The sequence below is a fragment of the Procambarus clarkii genome, chromosome 1, assembly GCF_040958095.1.
Source record: "Procambarus clarkii isolate CNS0578487 chromosome 1, FALCON_Pclarkii_2.0, whole genome shotgun sequence".
NCBI lineage: Eukaryota > Metazoa > Arthropoda > Malacostraca > Decapoda > Cambaridae > Procambarus > Procambarus clarkii.
In genome coordinates, this window is record NC_091150.1 from 29450706 (window position 1) to 29474705 (window position 24000).

Below are 24000 nucleotides of genomic sequence, written 5' to 3' on the forward strand. Positions count from 1 at the left end.
AGGTTATCTTCAGATGATTTCGGGGCTTTTAGTGTCCCCGCGGCCCGGTCCTCGACCAGGCCTCCACCCCCAGGAAGCAGCCCGTGACAGCTGACTAACTCCCAGGTACCTATTTACTGCTAGGTAACAGGGGCATTCAGGGTGAAAGAAACTTTGCCCATTTGTTTCTGCCTCGTGCGGGAATCGAACCCGCGCCACATAATTACGAGTCCTGCGCGCTATCCACCAGGCTACGAGGCCCCTGGTCTGGTCAACTTGATTTGGTATTCATCCTGAATGAGTTTAACATAAAAGAATTCAACTCAGAACCCACCTGTAGGCATAAATGACCACAGTGTCCTAACATTTGAGTATCGGTGAATGTAGGATTATCCCATCCAAGGAATGAACCGGAAAGTAAAAGGCTGGAATATCGAAGGGGAAACCATGATGAGATTAGAAATTTTATAACAGGAATACCATGGGAGACAGAACTCAGTGGAAAGTCTGTACAAGGCATACCTGATTGATATCTACTTGATGGGTTTCTGGGAGTTGTTCCACTCCCTAAGCCCGGCCCGAAGCCAGGCATGGCTTGAGAGAGCTTCGTCCAACAGGCTGTTGCTTGCAGCGGCCCGCAAGCCCACTTATCCACCACAGCCCGGTTGGTTCGGCACTTTTTGATGAATACTATTTAGTTTTCTCTTGAAGATGTCCACGCATGATGGACTACATCACCCAGAAGTGACAGGAGGCAAAAAAAAGGTTTATCCTGGCCCAGAAAGAAAAAAACAGAAAAGCAAAAGGGGAATCCGTGGTTCAGTCAGGCATGCGAGGCAGCTAAGCACAAGGGCATGGAGAAACTTACATAAATAACAGGACACCAGAGAGCAGAGATACCAGAGGGCCAGAAATGGGTACCTCAGTTTGAGGAGAGAAGTAGAGAGGCAGTTTGGAAATGACATGGAAAATAAAGCCAAGACCCAACCAAAATTGCTATACAGCCACATCAGGAGGAAAACAACCGTTAAAAAAAGGTAATGAAACTGAAAAAGTCAGAGGATGGATACACAGAGTGACAGATGTGTGTGAAGAACTCAACAAGGGATTCCTGGAGGTCTTCATAATAGAGCCAGGGGAAGTCCCTGAACTAAGAGGGGGTGGCGATAAACCAAGCAAACTTGGAAGAGATTGAAATGACCAGAGACGAGGTTAGGAGGTATCTGCTTAATCTAGAAGTGACTAAGGCTGTTGGACCTCATGGAATCTCACCATGGGTGCTAAAAGAGGGAGCAGAAGCACTTTGCGTGCTACTATCTATGGTTTATAACAAGTCACTGGAAATGGGAGACTTACCAGTGAGTTGGAAGACAGCTAACGTAGTCCTAATCCACAAAAAGGGGGATAGGCAGGAGGCCCTAAACTACAGTCCGGTGTCTTTAACTTGTATACCATGTAAGGTTATGGAGAAGATCGTGAGAAAAATCTTGGCAGTATATCTGGAGAGAAGGACTTTGTAACACGTCACTAGCATGGGTTCAGGGAAGGCAAGTCGTGTCTCACAGGCTTAATAGAATTCTATGACCAAGCATTAAACAGGACAGAGAAGGATGGGCAGACTGCATTTTCTTGGACTGTCAGAAAACTTTTGACACAGTACCTCATAAGAGACTGTTGCATAAGTTGGAGAAACAAGCTGGAATAAGTGGTTGGGTGCTCCATTGGATAAAGGGAGTCTAAACAACATATAAATGAAATTACATTAACAGTTGCAAGTTAAAAGTTAAAAGAGCTTTACCAAAGCTTGGATAAGGGAGCTTCCTTTCTAAACAACAGGAAGTAGAGTGTTGCTGTGAGGGGTGAGACCTCAGACTGGCGTGATGTTACCAGCGGAGTCTCGCAGGGTTCTGTACTCAGACCTGTCCTGTTTCTGTTATACTGTACATGAATAATCTTCCTGAAGGTATAGACTCATTCCTCTCAATGTTTGCGGCTGATGATAAAATCATGAGAAGGATTAAGACAGAGGAGGACAGCAAGAGGCCACAGGATGACCTAGACAGACTGAAGGAATTGTCCAACAAATGGCTACTAGAGTTTAACTTGAGCAAGTACAAAGCCATGAAGATAGACAAAGGGAGCAGGAGCCCAAATACTAGATACGAGCTGGAAGAGGAAATCCTTCAGGAGTCAGGAGGAGAGAAAGATCTGGGAGTTGGTATCACACCAGACCTGTCCTATGAAGCCCACATCAAAAGGATAACATCAGCGGTGTATGCAAGGTTGCCGAACATAAGAACTGCCTTCAGCAACGTGTGTAAGGAATCATTCAGAACCTTGTATACCACATACGTAAGATCAACCCTGGAGTATGCGGCTCCAGCGTGGAGTCCATACCTAGTCAAGCACTTCATGCACAGTTTCAAATGTAGATATGATGGAGCCCAGTAAGCGGCTCAGAAATCTGTACACCAGTTGAATGTCAGTTGAGAGGCGGGACCAAAGAGCCAAAGCACAACCCCCTCAAGCAAAACTAGGTGAGTGCACTCACACCTGCACACTCCCTCCCACACCTGCACACCCTCCCCATTTACAGAATCCTATGTTGGGCCGACACTGCAGTATGCAGCACCAGAATGGAATCGCCAGTTGTGAAGCACCAAATAATAAGACGTATAAGCGCGCTGAAGTTTGGAACAATAATGGTGCCAGCGGTAGGAGGGTTACGCAACAAGTATATGTTCAGGGAATTCTCTCTCTCATCCCTTGAGGAGTGAAGAAACACGGCGAGATAATTACCACATACAATATATTTAGCCAAATAGACAACGTGGGCTCGAACCGTCTTCCTAATTAAATGTAGAGAAGACAGTGTAGGGCAAGAGGGCATAGATGGAAATACAAATGAGTCGAATAAATGTCAAGAAATGCGCGTATCCTGTACGGGTGGTCAAGTGGACTGTACCGGAAGAGGAAGTTTTAGAAGCCACCACAATCCACCATTTTTATGGCAAATTAGACAATTCGATCATTAGCAATGTTGAATTATAATGCAACAACGATAAACCTAACTTCACCACGACCATCCAGAAGCTTACGAACCCCAGCAACCCACCTAGCCTATCGCGGCAGACACAGAAAACGTCAGTGTATATGATGTTGACTAATACGTCGCATTTGTTATGGGTTTGTGGATTCTGTTAAGAATGTGAGGTGTTGGGTGAGGAAGACGGGTTGTGTTGTGGTCAGTGAGGCTGGCTGGTGATTGGTGGCTCATTGTGCTATGCTTACACTTGTGTCGTTGTGGCGTGGGAGCTGTGGTTGTGGTGTGGGAGCTGTGGTTGTGGTGTGGGAGCTGTGGTTGTGGTGTGGGAGCTGTGGTTGTGGTGTGGGAGCTGTGGTTGTGGTGTGGGAGCTGTGGTTGTGGTGTGGGAGCTGTGGTTGTGGTGTGGGAGCTGTGGTTGTGGTGTGGGAGCTGTGGTTGTGGTGTGGGAGCTGTGGTTGTGGTGTGGGAGCTGTGGTTGTGGTGTGGGAGCTGTGGTTGTGGCGTGGGAGCTGTGGTTGTGGCGTGGGAGCTGTGGTTGTGGTGTGGGAGCTGTGGTTGTGGTGTGGGAGCTGTGGTTGTGGTGTGGGAGCTGTGGTTGTGGTGTGGGAGCTGTGGTTGTGGCGTGGGAGCTGTGGTTGTGGCGTGGGAGCTGTGGTTGTGGCGTGGGAGCTGTGGTTGTGGCGTGGGAGCTGTGGTTGTGGCGTGGGAGCTGTGGTTGTGGCGTGGGAGCTGTGGTTGTGGCGTGGGAGCTGTGGTTGTGGCGTGGGAGCTGTGGTTGTGGCGTGGGAGCTGTGGTTGTGGCGCGGGAGCTGGGGTTGTGGCGCGGGAGCTGGGGTTGTGGCGCGGGAGCTGGGGTTGTGGCGCGGGAGCTGGGGTTGTGGCGCGGGAGCTGTGGTTGTGGCGCGGGAGCTGTGGTTGTGGCGCGGGAGCTGTGGTTGTGGCGTGGGAGCTGGGGTTGTGGCGTGGGAGCTGGGGTTGTGGCGCGGGAGCTGGGGTTGTGGCGCGGGAGCTGGGGTTGTGGCGCGGGAGCTGGGGTTGTGGCGCGGGAGCTGGGGTTGTGGCGCGGGAGCTGGGGTTGTGGCGCGGGAGCTGGGGTTGTGGCGCGGGAGCTGGGGTTGTGGCGCGGGAGCTGGGGTTGTGGCGCGGGAGCTGGGGTTGTGGCGCGGGAGCTGGGGTTGTGGCGCGGGAGCTGGGGTTGTGGCGCGGGAGCTGGGGTTGTGGCGCGGGAGCTGGGGTTGTGGCGCGGGAGCTGGGGTTGTGGCGCGGGAGCTGGGGTTGTGGCGCGGGAGCTGGGGTTGTGGCGCGGGAGCTGGGGTTGTGGCGCGGGAGCTGGGGTTGTGGCGCGGGAGCTGGGGTTGTGGCGCGGGAGCTAGGGTTGTGGCGCGGGAGCTGGGGTTGTGGCGCGGGAGCTGGGGTTGTGGCGCGGGAGCTGGGGTTGTGGCGCGGGAACTGGGGTTGTGGTGGGAGCTATGTTAATTAGGGTGATAGTAATTGGTGCAAAATTGAGGGTCATTGTTTATTTAAGGGGCCTGATAGCTGAGTGGACAGCGCTTCGGATTTGTAGTCCTGAGGTTCCGGGTTCGGTCCCCGGTGAAGACGGAAATAAATGGGCAGAGTTTCTTTCACCCTGAAGATCCAGTTCACCTAGCAGTAAATAGGTACCTGGGAGTTAGACAGCTGCTACGGGCTGCTTCCTGGGGGGATGTGTAAGAAAAAGGAGGCCTGGTCGAGGACCGGGCCCCGGGGACGCTAAGCCCCGAAATCATCTCAAGATAAATCGTGGAAAGGGCATGGAGGTAGGTAGGGGGGAGTGGGGACAGGCTCTCACCTCTCCCCTTCTCTCCCCCTCCCCCACCATACACTCTCCCCCACCCCCTCTCTCCCCCACCCCCTCTCTCCCCAACACACTGGCGCCACTGTGCACTTGTCGTGATACCGGCACCGCCCTCGCTTGCACCAACACTTGCCCGCCCACGCACGCCCACGTGGTCGGGTGCATTAGAAGGGTAGGTATGAGCGAGTATGGGCGGAGGGTGAGCATGGTGGCGGTGTGGGGGTTGGTGTGGGCGGCCGGGTGGGGGGGAGGTTGTGGGTGTGGTAGCGGGGTGTGGAGGAGGCTCCTGGCGGGGAAGGTGCTCAGGGCTGCTTATCTGGTGGCCTGCACAGTGTACTAGGTCATACTGGTTGACCCCCGGGCCCCCCCCCCCCCCCCTCTCTCTCTCTCTCTCTCTCTCTCTCTCTCTCTCTCCTCTCTCTCTCTCTCTCTCTCTCTCTCTCTCTCTCTCTCTCTCTCTCTCTCTCTCTCTCTCTCTCTCTCTCTCTCTCTCTCTCTCTCTCTCTCTCTCTCTCTCTCTCTCTCTCTCTCTCTCTCTCTCTCTCTCTCTCTCTCTCTCTCTCTCTCTCTCTCTCTCTCTCTCTCTCTCTCTCTCTCTCTCTCTCTCTCTCTCTCTCTCTCTCTCTCTCTCTCTCTCTCTCTCTCTCTCTCTCTCTCTCTCTCTCTCTCTCTCCTCTCTCTCTCTCTCTCTCTCTCTCTCTCTCTCTCTCTCTCTCTCTCTCTCTCTCTCTCTCTCTCTCTCTCTCTCTCTCTCTCTCTCTCTCTCTCTCTCTCTCTCTCTCTCTCTCCTCTCTCTCTCTCTCTCTCTCTCTCTCTCTCTCTCTCTCTCTCTCTCTCTCTCTCTCTCTCTCTCTCTCTCTCTCTCTCTCTCTCTCTCTCTCTCTCTCTCTCTCTCTCTCTCTCTCTCTCTCTCTCTCTCTCTCTCTCTCTCTCTCTCTCTCTCTCTCTCTCTCTCTCTCTCTCTCTCTCTCTCTCTCTCTCTCTCTCTCTCTCTCTCTCTCTCTCTCTCTCTCTCTCTCTCTCTCTCTCTCTCTCTCTCTCTCTCTCTCTCTCTCTCTCTCTCTCTCTCTCTCTCTCTCTCTCTCTCTCCTCTCTCTCTCTCTCTCTCTCTCTCTCTCTCTCTCTCTCTCTCTCTCTCTCTCTCTCTCTCTCTCCTCTCTCTCTCTCTCTCTCTCTCTCTCTCTCTCTCTCTCTCTCTCTCTCTCTCTCTCTCTCTCTCTCTCTCTGTCTCTCTCTCTCTGTCTCTGTCTCTGTCTCTCTCTCTCTCTCTCTCTCTCTGAGAGTGAGTGAGTGAAAATCACGAAAATTAACGTGATGAAAAATGTGACAGTGTCAGTTCACAGAGGAAGAATTGAAACGGGAATTTCCTTAAGTACTTTCGTATTTAATAATACATCTTCAGAAGAATGAGTTACAAGGAAAAAGATTTGGACATTCATTATAGATGAAGAGGAGGTGGCCACGGGAGAGAATCAATCAAAGCGAGAATCCGTCTTGGCTACAAATATCCATGGAGATATGGAATGGAAACAACATTTGATTAGCGAAGTTGCAGAATCTGTGGTGAGAGTGACGGACACCGCCTTGACCACTATCTACGTGAATATGAACTGATAAAATACATTAGAAATATGTGTAGAATAATGAACCCCACATTGTTTGAGTTAGGAAAACACTATTTGTCAAATATTATATTGATGTATAGTATCAAATAGTATATTGATGCTGTTCTTAAAAGATTTCCCCATTTTGCACCCGCAAGATAACGTAAGATTTTAAGGATTGACAGATGTTACTCTTCTTGTTTGAGGAGCTGTTCACTTGAGACAATTATAGCAAGTCCCAGCTGTGTCTGGGTACAAGTGACAGGATGAACAACCCAGCGGGTTTTCTTCCTATTGGGGAGTGTTGTACATGCTGCTATGGCGGTGTGTCCACTCACAGGATGAGTGGCGCTGCCCAATACTGTCACTATGGCGGTGTGTCCACTCACAGGATGAGTGGCGCTGCCCAATACTGTCACTATGGCGGTGTGTCCACTCACAGGATGAGTGGCGCTGCCCAATACTGTCACTATGGCGGTGTGTCCACTCACAAGATGAGTGACGCTGCCCAATAAACTCGCCCCTGGGGGCAAAATTTAAATTTAAAGTGTCTACATGGGATCTCTTGACCGCAGGCGGGAGAAATAAAAAATAATTTCAAGTTAACAAATATTAGAAGGGCTGGTTCTAAACCTGCACACGGAAATAACACCACATGAGACCATGAGGCATGGCAGGATGTGCAGAATACCCCACGTTGAAAGGCAGAGATGCAATAGGTACGCTGACAGAGAACTATCAACATTAAAGCTCGAGCCTTTTCAACACGTTCCCGCTACATATAACTGGCCAACCTCTCATCATGTTTAAAAATCAAACGAACTCGACAAACACCTCCGATGGTTACCTGATCATGCTGGCTGTGATTCCTACATCAGCCTGCAAGCAGTCGCGTCCAACAGTCTGGTTGATCAGACCACCAACCAGGCGGCCTAGTCAGAGACCGGGCTGCTGGAACATTGATCCTGGGCATCACGGCAAGGTAACCACACGGTAAGGTTTATAAGACATGTCAACTAGCCTTCGTTCTTGGAAATAAATATTTAAATTCTAGAATGTTTGCTTAAGCTGTATGCCTGACAGTTGTGTTTAACGTTGTATATTGTATGTGTGGCAGTGTTAGGCGGTGCTCAAGGGAGGAGGCAGGTAGAGGGAGCAGAGAAATAGTGGTAGAGGGAACAGGGAGGTAGAGGTAGAGACGTGAGGGAGAGCGAGATGTGTGAGGGATGGTGGGTGGGGGGAGGCCATCTAGTAGTATTGCTTACCGTCGACATAGGCGACCGGAAAAAACATTGCTCACATCGCTCACAAACGATGTAATAATATGAAGCCGCTTGGTGTCCATTTGGCCCGAACCTTACTCAAAGTACTCCTGTATTCTTCCCTCGTGGCTCACCAGTAGTGACTCGTGCCGATTGTCACCATAACATTGATGTTTGTCACATGCCTCCCATGTTGGAACAGTTTTATGCTACATGCCTCCCATGTTGGAACAGTTTTATGCTACATGCCTCCCATGTTGGAACAGTTTTATGCTACATGCCTCCCATGTTGGAACAGTTTTATGCTACATGCCTCCCATGTTGGAACAGTTTTATGCTACATGCCTCCCATGTTGGAACAGTTTCATGCTACATGCCTCCCATGCTGGAACAGTTTTATGCTACATGCCTCCCATGTTGGAACAGTTTTATGCTACATGCCTCCCATGTTGGAACAGTTTTATGCTACATGCCTCCCATGCTGGAACAGTTTTATGGTACATGCCTCCCATGTTGGAACAGTTTTATGCTACATGCCTCCCATGCTGGAACAGTTTTATGCTACATGCCTCCCATGTTGGAACAGTTTTATGCTACATGCCTCCCATGTTGGAACAGTTTTATGCTACATGCCGCCCATGCTGGAACAGTTTTATGGTGCATGCCGCCCATGCTGGAACAGTTTTATGGTACATGCCTCCCATGCTGGAACAGTTTTATGCTACATGCCTCCCATGTTGGAACAGTTTTATGCTACATGCCTCCCATGCTGGAGAGAGTTCTCTCTCCTTTTTCTCTCTTCTCTCTTCTCTTTCTCCTCTCTCTCTCTTCTCCTGTGTGTCTTTCTCTTTTAAGACTAGGGTTCATAAGGGCTGTCAAATGACTTGGCTAGTGAAACTGCAAGCAAGAGCTGTTATCCTACCTTAGCTCATCTGAAGCCTGCTCCTAGACTCATTTATTTCATGAGAATGTACTTTGAATCTATCACATAGGAAACTGTCATATAAGGAATCTGGTAAAACTGCAAGCAAGAGCTGTAATCCTGCCTCAGCTCAGTTGAAACCTACTCCTAGAGGCTCATTTATATCATGAGCCTGTTATATGCTTCAATAGCAATAGCTTTCAATAATACCTGATCAACCAGCTATTATTCATTAACAATGTTAGGTAACAATGTTATAATGAACAGGATAAGCCTGTAGCCAACTGTATACCAGAGCCTTCCACGTGATCAGTTGACCTAATCTCCCATATATCAACCTGTTTAGCGAACTTGTTCTAGATACGAGACATCCTAGGAATGGATGATTACTGATGGAGTGATGTTCTTGAGAAAGGCACTTCCAGCGTGAGACTGTTGAAGTGTGAGAGATTAGTGCTACAGGTGGCAACTACTGGTAGTCCACGCAGTTGGGTCAGGTACGGAACTTTCAGGGTATTGACTTATACATAACAGTAGGACCACTATCATCACGACTGGTGTTGCAGGCTCTGATGTTCAGGCCGGTTCCATCAGACTTGGTCAAGACTATAAGACTAGAGATGAGCCTTCTTGCACGTCTCTCCACTTTGTCCAAAAGTCTGATGGATGTGGGGGGGGGGCAGGCAATCCAGAAAAGGGGTACATTCTCTAGATGGGAACGAACTTGTGCTTCATGTAAGGTTTTGCAGCCCTTGCCCTCTCCTCCTCCCCCTCCCCCTCATTCGCCCCCCCTCCCTCTCCTTCACCCCCTCCCTCTCCCCCTCCCTCTCCTTCACCGCCATTCCCTGTCCTTAACATTCTCTCACTCTCAGTGGAGAGTTCAGTTAGTCTGGTGAGCTTGGCTCGTTGCAAGGCCCCAGAGACTTGCCTGGCAGTGGACCGACCACACACAAATATTAAGAGATGGTGAAGCACTTGTTTATTGACCTCCTTGGCTCTACTAAATATTGTTGAACACTCAGTGTGCATGTTAATAATAGGCTCCATTTGTGTGCACCTTACGTGTGCACCTCAGTGCCTGTTCTGTTACCTATGACTCAGTAGCACTCAGTTACCTATGTTTACAGTAGCAACTCTTTCTTCATACCAGCAAGTTTACATGTAACATTGCTGCTGTTTGTGTGTGTTTTTTTCAATCTTACGTGTATGTTTAAGTTTGTTTTGTGTTGGTGTTAAGAAGTGTTTGATGGACAGGTTATGAAGGCAGAGGTTAGTGTTTAGGTGGTCGGGGGGGGGGGGGAGGCAGGGGGTTGTTTACCTTCACCTGTGGAGGGGGCGGGTCGAGGTGGCCGTCTGTCTCAACGTTTCCTTATACGGTGCAAGGTGTGGCGGAATGTGGCCGGAAGTAAGCGACGGATTTCCTGTCTGGGTCAGGGACGTACGTGTGTGTGTGTGTGTGTGTGTGTGTGTGTGTGTGTGTGTGTGTGTGTGTGTGTGTGTGTTCACATGGCACTAATGGGACTGATAGGGGACTTGGATCCAACATCTGGTTTAAATCTGCATGTACACGAGGTGGAGGGTAGTGAGTGGCCTGTGATGTAATCTGGAGTGATGGTGACGGCTGACTGGTGGTGCCGGCGTGCTGGGGTTCGTCTCTCGCGCCCCTCAACCTGTACTAGCCTGCTCGTTATCCTTGCGTAATGGTAGATCCCACGTGAGTACTCGCCCACACGACCCAGCTCATTCTCAAAGGGATAAGAGAGACCAGGAAATATCTACACGATAAGGGGGAATGCAACTACAGGAATAGGGAAGCGGGAGAAATTCCGGTGTGGATATTATTCAAAGACTATATCATGTTGCAATGGCGGTGTGTCCACTCACAGGATGAGTGGTGCTGCCCAATACTGTCACTATGGCGGTGTGTCCACTCACAGGATGAGTGGTGCTGCCCAATACTGTCACTATGGCGGTGTGTCCACTCACAGGATGAGTGGCGCTGCCCAATACTGTCACTATGGCGGTGTGTCCACTCACAGGATGAGTGGCGCTGCCCAATACTGTCACTATGGCGGTGTGTCCACTCACAGGATGAGTGGCGCTGCCCAATACTGTCACTATGGCGGTGTGTCCACTCACAGGATGAGTGGCGCTGCCCAATACTGTCACTATGGCGGTGTGTCCACTCACAGGATGAGTGGCGCTGCCCAATACTGTCACTATGGCGGTGTGTCCACTCACAGGATGAGTGGCGCTGCCCAATACTGTCACTATGGCGGTGTGTACACTCACAGGATGAGTGGCGCTGCCCAATACTGTCACTATGGCGGTGTGTCCACTCACAGGATGAGTGGTGCTGCCCAATACTGTCACTATGGCGGTGTGACCACTCACAGGATGAGTGGTGCTGCCCAATACTGTCACTATGGCGGTGTGTCCACTCACAGGATGAGTGGTGCTGCCCAATACTGTCACTATGGCGGTGTGTCCACTCACAGGATGAGTGGTGCTGCCCAATACTGTCACTATGGCGGTGTGTCCACTCACAGGATGAGTGGCGCTGCCCAATACTGTCACTATGGCGGTGTGTCCACTCACAGGATGAGTGGCGCTGCCCAATACTGTCACTATGGCGGTGTGTCCACTCACAGGATGAGTGGCGCTGCCCAATACTGTCACTATGGCGGTGTGTCCACTCACAGGATGAGTGGCGCTGCCCAATACTGTCACTATGGCGGTGTGTCCACTCACAGGATGAGTGGCGCTGCCCAATACTGTCACTATGGTGGTGTGTCCACTCACAGGATGAGTGGCGCTGCCCAATACTGTCACTATGGCGGTGTGTCCACTCACAGGATGAGTGGCGCTGCCCAATAAACTCGCCCCTCGGAGCAAAAATAATTTTTTTTTATACCAGCGGAGGCGCGCTCACGGTAACATGGGCAGTGTGTGTGTGTGTGTGTGTGTCAAGTTTGCAAACATTAGAACCTCATTTAAAATCCTAAATTATGACTTTTTTTCAAGGCAAACTAAACAGCCTATGTTAGACCAATACTGAAATATGCAGCACCGGCCTAAACTCGCACCCTCTGGCGCACTAAACAAACAATGAAAGTACTAAAAGGTTTTGCAACAACATTAGTGTCACCGTTAAGAGGATTAAGCTAAGAAGATAGTTAAGGAACCTAGACCTCACAATACTAAAGGAGAGAAGAGACCGGAGATATGATTGCAACATACAAGATACTAAGGAGAATAGAGATAACCTATATACATTGAGAGAAAGTAGGACAAGAGGACGTAAGTGGAAGGTGGAGACGATGATGTAGTGAAGAAGAGTAAGGAGATACTCTTGCCCCGTGCAGGTGGTCAACATGAGGAATGCCCTGAACGTAGCACTTGTGGCAGCTGCCTCCGTCTACCACACCAAGGCCAGGCTCCACAAAGAATTCGAACTTGTAAATAGTCAAGTTATATTGCAACTGTAGTCATTGTTTGGTTAGCACTGTTAAGTAACCACTTAAGCCCCCTACCACTCGACCATCACTTGTTTAATGCGATAAGTGTATGCACCTTTACATCTTATTTTTACATTTAAACAGTTTTCAGATAGCATTAACTTTACCTAATTAATTTAATTTGTTAACTATTCCATCGAAGCAGTTCTTAATGACATATCCCTAACTAATTTGTCTCCAGTTCCCACCCCATGTTCTCTGGGGCTTCTGTTTCACGCTTTAAACATTGCTTCTCAGCGTCACCTCTCTGTCTGTCTTGCCTGGTCTAGGCATGGAAACCGCGGACATCAAGAGAAAACTAGATCGTTTCCTCCAAGGAGTGCCGGACCAACCGGGCTGTGGTGGGTATGTTGGCCTGAGGGCCGCTACAAGCAACAGCCTGGTGGACCAAACTCTCACAAGTCAAACTCCACAAATCTCGGGGCGGGCTTGGGGAGTAGAACAACTCCCAGAACCCCATCAAGCAGGTATCATGTGATCATTCACATGCAAATATGTAGTTGTTTAGGCTGATCCTTGGCCTTGAGTGCTATGTCATTCTCACAATTCTCAGCTTCTCTGCGAATTCCTTGAGCCTCGTTCCTCTCGCTTTTAAATATGCTGTGGTTCGTGTGTTCAACGGTGCTGTTCTCTCTTACTTCTCTCTTGTGGCTCCAAATACTGGCCATGGGGCATCACACGCTTGGCTTAGTGACTCGTAATGGACGCTAGTTAACGATTTATGTCGACATGTAAGCTTGTTAACGAGTGCGCAGTGCACCAGTTGGCTCGTTAGCGGCGCATAATGGACCGGGTTAACGAGCGTTGTGCCTGGCTGGTCCGCTCGTTAGCGGCGCATAATGGGGGCTGGTTAGCGAATTTGGCACAACACCGCCCCACTTCGCCGAAATTTGGTGCTAGTCACTGGTGCGGGAAGCCTGGCTAAAAGTGGCTTGTTTTTACCTGGCTCACCTGGTGGGTTGGTACTTACCTAATTTTACTTACCTAATTGTGCTTGCGGGGGTTGAGCTCTGGCTCTTTGGTCCCGCCTCTCAACCGTTGGTAGTGTGGCTCACCTGGTGGGTTGGTAGCGTGGCTACAATTCCATTCACGAAGCCTGTACATATTTCAACGAGCATGGCGGCTTTGTTTACAGTCATTAAACAGTTTACGCAGTTCCTCGTAATTCTTCGGTGCTCACTAATTGTTTAATAAATGTAATGAAAGCCGCCATGATTGTTGAAAGATGTATGTGTGTCGTAAGTGATGGGTAAAGGCTTGATGAATTCTTGCCAGTTATCTTGAAATTACCTTAAGGTTGTTTAAAGAATCAATGTCGCTGCGGTCCGGTCTCTTGACAGCCTCCTGGTTGTTGGTTGTGCTCTGGTCATCTAAACTGATTGATTGATTGATGAAGATTAAGCCACCCAAAAGGTGGCACGGGCATGAATAGCCCGTAAGTGGTAGCCCTTTTGAGCCATTTCCAGTATCAAGAGCTGATACTGGAGATCTGTGGAGGTGCGACTGCACCCTGCGTGACGGGAGATGTCTCCCGTGGACCAAATGAATCTAAACTGTGAGACGCCTTCTCTTGCAGTCTGACGCATGGATCACAGCCCGATTGATTAGGTACCTTACCTTACCTAATTACCTTGCAGTTACCTGGGGATCATTTCGGGGCTTAGCGTCACTGCGGTCCGGTCCTCGACCAGGCCTCCTCGTTGCTGGACTGGTCAACCAGGCTCTTGGACCCAACTGCTCGCAGCCTGACGTATCAGTCACAGCCTGGTTGATCAGGTATCCTTTGGAGGTGTTTATCCAGTTCCCTCTTTAACACTGCGCAACCCGTCCTCGACTCCAGTCCATTACATCCAGCGGTCGACCCCCACAGACGCATTAATAAATTTTTACATGCTGTTCATGCAAAATAGAAATTTTCTCAATTATAAATTATTATAATAGCATATTGTGCATATATAGGCATAGGCTAGGTGTTTAGGTTCTGTTGGCGATTATTTGTAGTACGTGGGTGAAACATTTACAGCGTTGTGGTTCCAACAAAATTCGTCAGTGAAGCACTTGTTCCGGAAATGTTCGAACGAAATCAGTTGAGTCGTGTGTAAACCGTTTTTCATTCATAAACAGGGGGTTTGGCGGGTGGATGGAATCACTTTTGGGGTGTTTGTTTGGAGGACGTACTGCACTGCGCGGGGTCGGCCAGTTATGCCCTTAAGGGGAATGGAAGCGTGTTGAACAGTCTCGGGCCTCTGATGTTGATAGAGTTCTCTCTCAGAGTACCTGTTGCACCTCTGCTCTTCAACGGGGGTATTCTGCACATCCTGCCATGTCCTCTGGTCTCATGTGCTGTTATTTCTGTGTATAGGTTTGGGACCAGCCCCTCTTATATTTTCCACATGTAAATTATTATGTATCTCTCCCGTCTGCGCTCAAGAGAATTGAGATTTAGGCATTTTAGTCGGTCCCAATAGTTTAGATGTTTTACTGAGTGGATTCTAGCAGTAAACGATCTCTGCTTACTCCTGGTCAGCAATTTCTCCAGCTTTGAAAGGGGCTGTCATTGTGCAGCAGTACTCCACTCTAGAGAGCACTAGTGTCTTGAAGAGTATCATCATCGGTATAGCATCTCTAGTGTGAAAGGTTCTTGTTATCCAACCTGTCATTTTTCTTGCAGTTGTGACGGCTACTTTATTGTGTTCTTTAAAGGTAAGGTCTTCCGACATCAATACACCCAGATCCTTTACATTGCCTTTTTCGTTCTATGGTATGATTTGACCGCGTTTTGTACGTGGTTTCAGTTTTTATATTTTCATTTTTTCCGTAGCGCATGAGCTGGAACTTCATTAAATACCATCTTATTTTCTGTAGCCCATAGAAAGACCTGATTTACATCTGATTTGAGGTTTGCCGTGTCCTCTATGTTGTCTACTCTCATAAAAATCCTAGTGTCATCTGCAAAGGATGATACAGTGCTATAGATTGTGTCCTTGTCTGTGTTCGATATGAGGATGAGAAAGTACTTAAGGAAGCACAGTACCCTGGAGGACTGATAGAGTACTGGAGCAAGCACAGTACCCTGGGTAACTGAGCTCTTCACGGTTGATGGGCTGGATTTTATTTTGTTGACTTACACATTGGGTTCTGTTAGTCAGGAAATTATAGATCCATCTGCCTATTTTTCCAGAAATCCCTTTTGAACATATTTTGTGTGCAATAACACCATGGTCACATTTGTCGAAGGCTTTTGTGAAATCTGTGTAAATTACATCAGCGTTTTGTTTGTCTTCCATGGCATCTAATGCCATGTCATAGTGGTCCAGCAACTGTGACAGGCAAGAGCGCCCTGTTCTGAAACCATGTTGTCCGGGGTTATGGAGATGCTGTGATTCCATGTTTTTTGTGATCTTACCTTTTAGCGCACTCTCAAAATTGTTTGATGTGTGATGTTAGTGCTATCGGTCTGTAATTTTTTACCTCTGCCTTATTTCCTCCTTTATGGAGTGGTGCTATCTCTGCTGTTTTTAGTATGTCAGGGATAACGCCAGTATCTAGGCTCTGTCTCCAGAGAATGTGAAGGGCCTACGATAGTCGTTTTTAGGTTCTTGATGAATATAGAGTTCCAAGAATCCGGGCCTGGTGCAGAGTGCACTGGCATACTGTTTATGGCTTCTTCAAAATCCAGTGGGGATAGGGTGACATCTGATATATGATTTGATGTTGGTATCATATCCATGAAAAATTAATTTGGGTTATCAATGTTCAGTGTGCTTAGTGGCTCGCTGAAGACAGAGTCGTACTCATTCCTCAGTATTTCGCTCATTTCTTTGTTGTCATCTGTGAACGTTCCATCTCCCTTTCGCAGGGGACCCGATATCCTTTTCGGGTATCCTTTCCCAGATATCCGTAATCCTTTTTGCGCTAGCGCTCACAGGACGAGTGTAGTGTGCACAATAAACTAGCCGCCTCCGGCGACAACAGTCAAAACTTGACGGTGTTGATCCTGTTCCCTTGTGAGCACTGAGAGAGAGGTCAGTTACGTGCAGAGGCCGAGGGCTGAAAACTCTTTAACGTTGACAGAACTGTTTATTAGTGTTTCCACCGTACCTCTACTTCGTCTGTCCGTATCTCGCCTCCTTCCGTTCAGTCCATTCTCTCCTGCCTCCGTCTCTCCATCTTCCCTCTTTCTCCTCTGTTTATCTGCGCTTCTCTTTACTTCCCTATTCTCTCCTTTTTTCCTCCCACCTATTCTTTTCTTCCCCTGCTGTTGTTGTTGTTGTTAGAGATTCGCTACCTGGAACAAAAGTTCCAAGTAGCAAGGGCTATGGCGAGCCCGTAGTAAAAATGTTCTTTCCCTTTCTTAACATAGTACTGGTGGTGTGGGCTTCCCTGGCCTGCCAACGGTGCCCGTGTAATACCCCTCTCCCTGCCCTCCAGGTGCCCCAGCTGTTTCACTACTGAGATCACTCCCTTAAAATACCCACCTGCCTGTCTTTCTTCACGTGCCCGCTCTCTTGCATCCTTTTCCCCCCTTCTTGTGTTCTCTATCTCCCTCTCACATGCTCTTCACTCCTTCATGCCTTGGCGGGGGTTCTTGGGAGCTGTCTCGCTTCATGCAGGTCGGCGTTCAATCCCCGACCGTCCAAGTGGTTGGGCACCATTCCTTCCCCACCGTCCCATTCCAAATCCTTATCCTAAAACCCCTTCCAAGTGCTATATAGTTGTAATGGCTTGGCGCTTTCTCCTCATAATTCCCTTCTCTCCTCAAGCCCGGCCCGGGACCAGTCTTGACTTGAGAGTTTGATCCAACAGGCTGTTGCTTGGCGCGGCCCGCAAGTATCCACTACAGCCCAGTTGATCCAGCACTTCTTGAAGAAAACTGTCAACTTTTGTCTTGAAGACGTCCACTTTTGTTCTAGTAATATTTCTTATGCTCGTTGGGAAAATGTTGAACAACTGTGGACCTCTGTTGTTCATGCATTGTTTTTTGATCGTGTCTATGGCACCACTGTTCTTCACTGGCTCTATTCTGCATTTACTTCAATATCGTTCTCTCAGTATGCCTTAATTTTATTGTAAATATGGGACCTGGCCTTCCAGTATCTTCCAATATCAAATATATTATTTGCTACCTCTCGTCTCCTTTCTAGAGGGAACGTTTTGAGACAATCCAAGTTTTGAGAACTTTTTGAGACATATATATATATATATATATATATATATATATATATATATATATATATATATATATATATATATATATATATATATATATATATATATATATAAAATATATAATCACACACACACACACACACACACACACACACACACACACACACACACACACACACACACACACACACACACACACACACACACACACACAAGAAGGTACATTGGGGGTTAAGAGAGAATATAGAGTTTAAGTTGAAATTATATTCTTGTAAAGCCACTAGCAGGCATAGCGTTTCGGGCAAAATATGATGGATGACATGGTATTATGCCAGCATCCGACACGTGATGTTAAACGATGCTCACATGATGTGTTATGCTTACACTACAGATGAGTCTGATGTTATTGATGTTACTGAAACATGGATAAACTCTGGGATTATTACTTGCTAGGATTTAGTGGTATATTGTGAATCAAGAAGGATTTAAAATTTGTTAACGCATTGCATACCTTTTTTTTGGTGGAGGGGGGGGATAACTTGATACTGGATAGTCAATTTGTATTTTGCAATCAAATATCCTACTTAAGGAATTTAGTAGAATTATTTGATTAATTCATAAAAAGTGACAAAGATGAAGTATACCGAGATTTTCACGAAACTGACTAAATACTTGGTAAAATATATGAAAGTCATAGTAAAGTAAAATAGTAAAATAGGGAGCCGGTCGGCCGAGCGGACAGCACGCTGGACTTGTGATCCTGTGGTCCTGGGTTCGATCCCAGGCGCCGGCGAGAAACAATGGGCAGAGTTTCTTTCACCCTATGCCCCTGTTACCTAGCAGTAAAATAGGTACCTGGGTGTTAGTTAGCTGTCACGGGCTGCTTCCTGGGGGTGGAGGCCTGGTCGAGGACCGGGCCGCGGGGACACTAAAGCCCCGAAATTATCTCAAGATAACCTCAAGATAAGTCTCATTGTGACACCGATTTTAAACTGGGAGCAGCCTGGTGTTACACAGAGGAACCTGGGAGTAGCCTGGTGTTACACAGAGGAACCTGGGAGTAGCCTGGTGTTACACAGAGGAACCTGGGAGTAGCCTGGTGTTGCACAGAGGAACCTGGGAGTAGCCTGGTGTTGCACAGAGGAACCTGGGAGTAGCCTGGTGTTGCACAGAGGAACCTGGGAGTAGCCTGGTGTTGCACAGAGGAACCTGGGAGTAGCCTGGTGTTGCACAGAGGAACCTGGGAGTAGCCTGGTGTTGCACAGAGGAACCTGGGAGTAGCCTGGTGTTGCACAGAGGAACCTGGGAGTAGGCTGGTGTTACACAGAGGAACCTGGGAGTAGCCTGGTGTTGCACAGAGGAACCTGGGAGTAGCCTGGTGTTGCACAGAGGAACCTGGGAGTAGCCTGGTGTTGCACAGAGGAACCTGGGAGTAGCCTGGTGTTACACAGAGGAACCTGGGAGTAGCCTGGTGTTACACAGAGGAACCTGGGAGTAGCCTGGTGTTACACAGAGGAACCTGGGAGTAGCCTGGTGTTACACAGAGGAACCTGGGAGTAGCCTGGTGTTGCACAGAGGAACCTGGGAGTAGCCTGGTGTTGCACAGAGGAACCTGGGAGTAGCCTGGTGTTGCACAGAGGAACCTGGGAGTAGGCTGGTGTTACACAGAGGAACCTGGGAGTAGCCTGGTGTTGCACAGAGGAACCTGGGAGTAGCCTGGTGTTGCACAGAGGAACCTGGGAGTAGCCTGGTGTTGCACAGAGGAACCTGGGAGTAGCCTGGTGTTACACAGAGGAACCTGGGAGTAGCCTGGTGTTACACAGAGGAACCTGGGAGTAGCCTGGTGTTACACAGAGGAACCTGGGAGTAGCCTGGTGTTACACAGAGGAACCTGGGAGTAGCCTGGTGTTACACAGGAACCTGGGAGTAGCCTGGTGTTGCACAGAGGAACCTGGGAGTAGCCTGGTGTTACACAGAGGAACCTGGGAGTAGCCTGGTGTTACACAGAGGAACCTGGGAGTAGCCTGGTGTTGCACAGAGGAACCTGGGAGTAGCCTGGTGTTACACAGAGGAGCCTGGGAGTAGCCTAGTGTTGCACAGTGGAACCTGGGAGTAGCCTGGTGTTGCACAGAGGAACCTGGGAGTAGCCTGGTGTTGCACAGAGGAACCTGAGAGTAGCCTGGTGTTGCACAGAGGAACCTGGGAGTAGCCTGGTGTTGCACAGAGGAACCTGGGAGTAGCCTAGTGTTACACAGAGGAACCTGGGAGTAGCCTAGTGTTGCACAGAGGAACCTGGGAGTAGCCTGGTGTTGCACAGAGGAACCTGGGAGTAGCCTGGTGTTGCACAGAGGAACCTGGGAGTAGCCTGGTGTTGCACAGAGGAACCTGGGAGTAGCCTGGTGTTGCACAGAGGAACCTGGGAGTAGCCTGGTGTTGCACAGAGGAACCTGGGAGTAGCCTGGTGTTGCACAGAGGAACCTGGGAGTAGCCTGGTGTTGCACAGAGGAACCTGGGAGTAGCCTGGTGTTGCACAGAGGAACCTGGGAGTAGCCTGGTGTTGCACAGAGGAACCTGGGAGTAGCCTGGTGTTGCACAGAGGAACCTGGGAGTAGCCTGGTGTTGCACAGAGGAACCTGGGAGTAGCCTGGTGTTGCACAGAGGAACCTGGGAGTAGCCTGGTGTTGCACAGAGGAACCTGGGAGTAGCCTGGTGTTGCACAGAGGAACCTGGGAGTAGCCTAGTGTTACACAGAGTTGAATGGTTGACCGTAATAACCAGAGATCAGTAATGCGGTCCTTTGTTTATCCTCGTCAAATTGTATATAAATGTAGTAATGTTAAAGCGGCGGGAAGGCCGCTGTGAGTCAGAAGCCGGCATCACATACAAAGCTGTCGTTAAAAGCATGAAGAGCGCGTCCTCGTGGAGGAAGGTGTAAGCTATAAATAGGAGACGAGCATCTGTGGACGATTGTTTCAGAGTGGAGCAGCAGCAGCAGCAGGGCTGAGGTAACCTGTCGCTGTTGTCGAGGGCCGTGGAGGAGGCCGGGTTTACTGTAGGTTCATGGACGTCCTTCAAGAGAAAACTGAAGATTTCTTCAAGAAGTGCCGGGCCACCCGGGCTGTGGTGGGTATGTGAGCCTGCGGGCCGCTCCAAGCAACAGTCTGTTGGACCAAACTCTCACAAGGCTAGCCTGGCCTCGGGCTGGGCCTGAGGAGTGCTACTACTCCCAGAACCCCATCCAGGTACAATCCAGGTATGAACCTGCACATTGATAACGATAATGTACTCAATACCATATGTGTTGAACATGGAAAACAACATATCTGGACTAGCAGATCAGGTGGCGACCATTATTGACCGCATGTCTCCATAAATATTGTTGTCTAGCTTCATATAACGAAGCCAAATACTAAATTTTATTGTAAGAATTATTATGAAAAATCCTTTTTGTATGAAGAATTACATTGTATCATTATGAAGAATGATTGTGTGCAGAAGCACTTCTGACTCAAAGCATTAGTTTAGCAACTCACCTTCATCAACGAGGGATCAAATGCTCGTTAATCCAACCACTAACCCTCCCCCCTCCTCTGTTTATATTGAAAAATACAATACACGACTCGTAACTGATGTCGTATCGAAGAGTGTTTCGTTCACGGCCTCTGCTCGAATTGCACCTCTCTAAATGCCAGCCCGCGCTACATTTAGCGCTGAGTAGCTAAACCTAAAACAACAAGCAACTCAGTTACTTCGAGCAGTCACAGCCCCGCTCCTGTGCCAGGTAAGTCCACTACGGGCTCGCCATTGCCCGTGCTACTTGTAACTTTTTATTCCCAGTTGCTGAATCTAAAACAGCAGCAGCAGCTCGTTAATCCAGCCGCCAACCCCACCATCCCCCCTGTTTATGAATGATAAACAGTTTACACACGACTTAACTGATCGAATATTTCTTGAAGAGTGCTTCGGCGATGACTTCTCTTCGAATTGCAACACTGCAAATGCATCGCCCACGTAATCAAATACAAATAATTGCCAACCCACGTGCTTCTTATACAAATAGTCGCCAACAGAACTTAAATACCTTATGTAACCTACGCCCTAACTGTATATAGAACTTTAATATGTAGTAATATTAATGTATAAGTGGGCACAACCTTATTTTTAATTCTCAATACCGTTAAAATGTATGGATGCATCTCTGGGGGGAGGCGCTGTCTTAACGAGCCTGGCCTGAGGACAGGTTGTAGTTGGACAACATCTTGAGTAAGGCCAAGGCCAGTCAAGCCTGGCCTCGGGCCGGGCTTGGGGAGTAGAAAACTCCCAGAACCCCACCAAGCAGGTATCAAGCCATGTATTTGTGACCTCGTTGATGTATAAGTACTGAAGATGAGGTAATACCGTGTGACACAAGTCCAAGTGAAGCTGTTGTATCTTTGACATCCTATATAACCGTCATGGGTTAGTGCTCTCTTATGACACGTGTTGACTTGTTCTCTCAACCTGTGGTCAGTGTCACTTTAGTCCATCACTCACCTGGTACAGGTCTACTTGGCCACCACTCACCTGGTACATGGCTACTTAGTCCACCACTCACCTGGCTGGTACAGGTCTACTTGGCCACCACTCATCTGGCTGGTACAGGTCTACTTGGCCACCACTCACCTGGCTGGTACAGGTCTACTTGGCCACCACTCACCTGGTACAGGTCTACTTGGCCACCACTCACCTGGTACAGGTCTACTTGGCCACCACTCACCTGTACAGGTCTACTTGGCCACCACTCACCTGGTACAGGTGTCTCGCTATTAGTCACCTGGTGCATGGCTCATCATGTAATTTTACTCCTGTGTTTAAAGGTATGTCATTATGTCACGCTTCACTTTCTCCCTCTCCCGTGACGTTACTGTTTCGTGCTAGTTTTCGCACTCAGTAATGCCTTCAATCTGTTAACTTTCCCATTGGTCGTACTTTCATTTCCGAAATTTGGTCGTTTGTCATTTCCCGCTACGGCATCCCCCCCCCTCCCCCCTCTCCCTACCGGAGACGTGTGCAGTGGCTGTCCCCGCGTGCGTGGGTGGGCGAATGAGCAAGCGAGCGAGCCCTCTCAGGGTAATCCTCTCTATTTAGTATATGATATGGTATATCCCTCCCGGCATTGTAGCACTGTGATCATACTTGCTCTTCAAGCCGTGAATGGGGGTGCTGCCTCCGCCACACCTCTAGTTGGTCCCGCCTGCTTACCGCTATTACTGTATATGAATACTTTCTAGTGTGTCTCCCCGTCAAGTTTATTGTCAAGTTAGACCCCGTGCCATACCTATATTAACTTTGGGCTAGTATTATGTATGATGTGATCATAGCTTCGCTGGCTCAGCACCTGTGTCTGTTTACGTAAATGTGTAGTTGTAGGTAGGGTGTAGCGTCAACACTAACCTTGCGCCGGGCGCAGCGGCCGTAGAGCGCCGGGCGCAGCGGCCGTAGAGCGCCGGGCGCAGCGGCCGTAGAGCGCCGGGCGCAGCGGCCGTAGAGCGCCGGGCGCAGCGGCCGTAGAGCGCCGGGCGCAGCGGCCGTAGAGCGCCGGGCGCAGCGGCCGTAGAGCGCCGGGCGCAGCGGCCGTAGAGCGCCGGGCGCAGCGGCCGTAGAGCGCCGGGCGCAGCGGCCGTAGAGCGCCGGGCGCAGCGGCCGTAGAGCGCCATCTTGAGATGATTTCGGGGCTTAATGTCCCTGCGGCCCGGTCCTTGACCAGGCCTCCACCCCCAGGAAGCAGCCTGTGACAGCTGACTAACTCCCAAGTACTTATTTACTGCTAGGTAACAGATGCATCAGGGTGAAAGAAACTCTGCCCATTGTTTCTCGCCGGCGCTCGGGATCGAACCCGGGACCAGCAGTAGGAGTAGGTACGTATTATCCGTGTACAGGTGCAGACGCGTCAAGTTGTGCACGAAGAGTTGTCCGGGCAGAGGAACTACCAGCCCCACACGTGGAGGGGGGGGGGGGAATGATCCTGGACCTGTTGACAGGTGTACCATATGTCCACAACTAGAGGGTTTGGGCGCTGGGTTGTGGTGGGTGTGGCGCGCGTTATTCACTAACGTGAAACTACCACAGTCGACTGAACGACGCGCACACACACACACACCCCAGTATACGTGCGTCCATTCCTATGTTACTGTGTGTGTGTGTGTGTGTGTGTGTGTGTGTGTGTGTGTGTGTGTGTGTGTGTGTGTGTGTGTAGCCACTAATGTTGTGTCGCACAGGAACTGTTCCCCAAACAGTCTCCAGACTTGTTTATTAGCTCCCGTGTGGCACCAATGAATCGATCACGGGGTTTAAAAACGTCAGTGTATGGCCCCCCCCCCCACTTGAGCCATAATGTACCGGTGTGTTGCACCTCGGGCTGTGTCGTCCTCCACACAGGTGGGCTCCGTGTGGGAATAGAGGGACGCCGCTGGAAACCAGGGACCAGATTCACGAAGCAGTTACACAAGTACTTACGAACGTGTACATCTTTCCTCAATCTTTGACGGCTTTGCTTACATTTATTAAAGAGTTTACAAACATGCAAACTTCCGAATCAACTGTTGTTATTGTTATAAACAGCTTCCTGGTGCTTCGGAGCTTATTAAAACTTTAATTATTGTAAACAAAATCGCCAAAGATACAAAA

At 49.2% G+C, this 24000-nt stretch overlaps 1 protein-coding gene across 1 annotated transcript in view; it reads left to right on the top strand.

The window, feature by feature from the left end:
* LOC123749334 (alpha-actinin, sarcomeric) overlaps positions 1-24000 on the top strand; it is a 289268-nt gene that overhangs the window by 84783 nt on the left and 180485 nt on the right.